Source organism: Galeopterus variegatus, unplaced genomic scaffold (assembly GCF_000696425.1).
Source record: "Galeopterus variegatus unplaced genomic scaffold, G_variegatus-3.0.2 Scaffold7451, whole genome shotgun sequence".
Classification (NCBI taxonomy): domain Eukaryota; kingdom Metazoa; phylum Chordata; class Mammalia; order Dermoptera; family Cynocephalidae; genus Galeopterus; species Galeopterus variegatus.
The window spans coordinates 58,651-64,008 of NW_007733562.1; positions in this window are offsets into that span (position 1 = coordinate 58,651).

The window sequence follows — 5,358 nt, forward strand, 5'->3', positions numbered from 1 at the left end:
TTGGGAAGCGCGGCGGCGCTCCCGCCCGAGGGTTCGGATCCCACATACGGACCGGTTCCCGCTCACTGGCTGAGCGAGGTGCGGGAGCGACGCCGAGGGTTGCGATCCCGTTGCCGGTCCCCGGTCCGGTACGGGGGCAACACTGAGGGTTGCGATCCATTGCTGGACACGGAAAAAGACAAAAGACAAAAAAAAAAAAAAAATCAATATATAATAATGAACTCTTTATATAATAAGTCTATATAGAGAATTATATAATAATGAACTCTTTTCACTCATTTTTTTTCCTGTGCAAATAAAATTGACTTATGAAACTTGTAGGACATGAAGTTTGTGATATTTAAGAAATAAGTATTTGATTTTTGTTTCAAAAGTTGGGCTTTATTTTAATTATTCTTAGACCTGTACATATATGTGTTTGGGGTGTGTGTGTGTGTGTGTGTGCGTGTGTGTGCGTGTGCGTGTGTGTGTGTGCGTGTGTGTGTGCTTTGTAGATAAAATACAAAAACAGTGATAAATTTGTCTTGTTTGAGCCTCTTCCAGTAGGATTGCTGAACCTGGACCCTACATCTTTCCAGGAAAAATTCCTGGCATCTTACATTGTGTCATTCAGTAGCTATTAACATAGCTATTAAAATCCATCTACCCCAGTAGCACATTTTGTCTACTCTCTTTGTCCCCATTGTTCCCATTTGTGAGGCTTTAGGAATTTATTGCTCCCTTATACTCTAATTCATGCATTTCCAAGGTGGTTTGTACTGAGGTCAAGTTGATTGCTGGTGCTGACATGGTTCATGTAGTGACTACCAAGACAACTGCCCAAGACAGGAAATGTTCTCTCAATGACATTGAAGTATTTGTCTCAGTTGAGAAAATGGATGGGTCTTACCCCTTCAAATTCAATCAATCCCTGAAAAATTTTTCATTTGCCAACCTCTTTAATTTCTTTGAAACATTGGTACAATAGCCTTTGATGGCAAGATTAAAAGGCTGTAGGATAGCATATTTTAAATATTATTTCAGCTACAAGGTGTGATTAATAAAATATCAGTCTCAGCTTCAAAGATCTGTTTTCAAATATTTTGATACTGGAATAGTGAAATACTAATCACTAAGTACTAATTATTGAAAACTCATTGTGACAGGTTCATTTTGATGGCTGGNGAGACGGCAACTGAGATGATTCACCAAGTGTGAGTGGGGAATGAGTGGTGAGGAGGGTCATGGGCAGCCAATTCCCAAACCACAGGGCAGTGGCTTCTGACATGGGGGACAGTGAGGGTTTTGTAGTCACAATGACTTGGAAATGCCAGGCTCATTTCTTAATCCCAGTGTATCTCATAGCCTCGTATGTAAAATGGGGATAATGACAACTGAGAGTAAAACTTAAAAAAATTATGTATACATTTCCCCTTTCCCTCAAGCTCCCTCCCTCTCTCCTGGACTGAATAGACATGCGGGCAGATTGGCTCAATGTGGATTCACGTTTAATGTGGGAACTGTGGGTAGTTCTTGACTACATCCTTGTATTACTCAATGTTATTTTATTTTCATATTTTAATTTTCATTATTTTCATTATTTCAAATGCCTTCTTATATTTTAAAAATGTAATTTATGTCTGCCACAATAGATTTCTATAATAGTTCCAAATATCCTCACCATTTATTTCCTTGCATGGTTCTCTCAGTAAACTGTTGTCAGCTTAAGTCTGGTTTTGCCATTTACTGACTGTATGATCTTGGCAAAACTCTTAACCTCTCTGAGGCTCCTATTTATCATCTATTAAATGAGGATATGCCCGGAATATAAGAGCACACAGTAAAAGTGCCTCCCCTGCCGTAGCCGACACTGCTCTTGGATTGTGGGTGTTCTGTCAGGCAGGATACAAGCACTCTTGCCCTGCAGTGGAACAGATGTCTGGCCTCTACACTCCTTGAATGCCCCTGTGCCACCCCTCAACAGAGCCCAGAGCCCTGCATCACAGAAAGCAAAATGAACTGCAGTCTTATTAGCACTGATAGTTATGAGTAATAGATACCAGGATGACATCAGTTCTTTCTAGAATGAAATTTAAGGCTAAGTCTAGTCAACTGAAAAGATATTAAAGTCAGAAGAGTTCAGGTGCAATAGAGGCTGTTTCTAAATAAGTTAACATCACATGCTTATGATTTGTTCACCATAAAAATAGATTTGGCCATAAAATACACATATTCATTAAGCTTGTCTAAAGTGGAAATTAAAAATTAAAAAATCACATAACAGGAGAAAACAAGCTAATAAAATTATTGTGATTGAGTGTTAAATTTAGTCCCAATGTTATTGAATAAGTAATGGCTTTGTCTTTCAGCTGCCCAAAAGAGCAGTGAAGAGAGATGATTACTGTCTAGCGTCTTATTCAGATGAGGCTTTTGAGCCCTTGCAGTGTGTGAGCCATGGTGCTGAGTACCATGGAGGCTGCGATGATGACTGAGGCGTAGTGGCGAATGTCAGGGGCTGAGGGGACATTCCAACATGGGTGCCAGGTAGTAAGTGATAAGGGCAGAGCCGAGAGACGGCGTCAGTCCAGATCATTAATAGCTTTGGATTTATGCGAAGGAGTTTGTCCTGATCTAATTCTTAAATTTCCAGGTTATTTTAACAATTATTAATAAGTAATATATACAATGTTAATAACATCAGGGAGCATTACTGTTTAATAAGAACATAAGAGAGCAGTCAATTCAGCGATCTGACCTTTGTTTTCTGGTTTATCAAAGCTGGAGCAAGAAGGGTCTATACGTTTACTTTAAGCAAACCTAAATATATGAAAAATCATAAGTGTATGAAAAACAATGCTAGAAATGATTTGGTTTTCAAGATGATTGTTTACTTCACCAAAGGAATCTTTGAAATATCCTGAAAATGTCAATCTCCTCTATTAACCATCTGGCTAGAATTTTTTAAATTGGATTTTCACCCGAGAGATATGAATTCCAAAGATATGAAGGTATCTTTCATAAAGACGTACATGAGTACAGATTTTGATTTTATATTCCAAGTTTAGACAGCCCTTGTGGGGGAAGGGGGCGTCTGTCATTGGAGTAGGAGGGGCTATTTTTAATTCCCATGGATTCATTGTAAGTAATTACATTACAGCCTTGAAAAGAATAATTTAGTATTTCTTAATGAACATAAGAGGAAAATGTTGAATAGAGTGCATAAAAACATTGTATATGCTATCAAATTTTTTTTGAAAAACATATTATCTTTTTACTTTTTTTCAGTTTTAGACCTAATTTCACGGTAAGATTCCCAGGTCCAGCACAATGCTGAAATAGTAAAGCCTATAAACCCTCGAAGCAGGATCTTACTGGGGTGTTTGGCCTTGTCTTATTTGTGCTTAGAGGTGGTTTCCTTGCTTTTGAAACAAAAAAATTTCACTGCCGACTTAAAAGGCAAAGGATGTTGAAATTAGATGGGTTGAAGTGTTGAAGCTTGGGAATTGTTTCTTATTTCTTCTTCACTCCGTGATCCAGACTTACATGAGCTTCTATTGGTAAATCCAAACCAGCAGGCATCATTCCAAAAAAGAATGCCAACTTTGCCTTTCCACAACTGCAATGTTTGGTGACCTGGTACTGATAGTGTTGTTTGTTTGGCTGTGTTTAGTTTGATAGAGTACAAGTTAAGTATAATAGAGTACAGGAGCAGAACAACCACATGGGACCGCAGCCGAATGCAGAAATATTTAAAGTAAACTTATGGAGATATAACTTACAAATGACAAAATGTACACATATTATATATACATTTTGGTGAGTTTTGAAAAATACATGTCCTGTATTGCTACACCCCAATCAAGATTTAGAACATTTTCAACACCACACGAGTTTCCTTTGTGCTCCTTCGTGGCCAGTCCCACTCCTCACCCTCCTCGCAGACAACCAGGGGTCTGCTTTCTGTCACCGTTTGTCAGACTTGCTATCACTGGACTCATATACAGTGTGCATTCTTTTGTGTCTGCCTCTTTGCCAACATGATGTCTGTTTGATTGATCCATGTTCGTGTGTGTGTAAACAGTCATGTCTTCTTACTGCTGACTACTATTCATTTTATGGATAGTACCGCACTTGCTGGTGAAAGGACACTCACCTGTTGTTGGACATTTGGGCTTGAGCAATTATGACTAACACTGCAAGGAACTCTTGTTTACGTGACTTTGTACTTTCATCTCTTTTGAGTGGAATTGGTAGGCATCACAGTGTAGGCACATGTTTAACTTTTTTTTAAAAAAGCAACAAAATGTTTGGGTCTTTATTTGGGACTTGATACATACAGTTTTGCTTTTTTGTTTCTGGTCCTATGTCCTAAATAATAGATGTATGTTTTAGTTGGTTCATTATAGTGCTAGGCATTTTCCTCTTTTTATTCAAATTATTATTTTCAAAAAATTATGAGGGTGTTTGTGCATTGAAAAAGATAAATTCTGCATTAAATTGTTATTTAAAATCAATATATAATATGGGCCGGCCCGGTGGCGCACTGGATAGTGCGCCGTTTGGGAAGCGCGGCGGCGCTCCCGCNGGTTCATGTAGTGACTACCAAGACAACTGCCCAAGACAGGAAATGTTCTCTCAATGACATTGAAGTATTTGTCTCAGTTGAGAAAATGGATGGGTCTTACCCCTTCAAATTCAATCAATTCCTGAAAAATTTTTCATTTGCCAACCTCTTTAATTTCTTTGAAACATTGGTACAATAGCCTTTGATGGCAAGATTAAAAGGCTGTAGGATAGCATATTTTAAATATTATTTCGGCTACAAGGTGCGATTAATAAAATATCAGTCTCAGCTTCAAAGATCTGTTTTCAAATATTTTGATACTGGAATAGTGAAGTACTAATCACTAAGTACTAATTATTGAAAACTCATTGTGACAGGTTCATTTTGATGGCTGGGACGATAAATATGACTACTGGATGGATGCAGACAGTCCCGACCTCCACCCAGTTGGATGGTGTGGTGTAACAGGACATCCCCTGGAAGTGCCGTATCGTGAGTATTTTGCTCTTTGTTGTTACTTTTTAAATGCTTAGCCTGAATTCCAGTCTTAAGGTTGCTTATTCATGTCATGATAGACATTTGAAAGCTAAACAGATAGGTGAATTAATTAATCATCTCTACAGCTACACGGAAAGCCATTATTCGCAACTCTGCCTCACAAGGTATACTTAATACAAATGAAAATGTGTAATTATTAAAAAACGATTTTTGATAGTGTTTTCCAAAGGAATCTTTACTTTCTACCTTTTAGTTTGGAAAACTGAGCCAAGATATCTAAATCCATCTAATTTTGGTCATTGCTTTTAGCTGAAGTC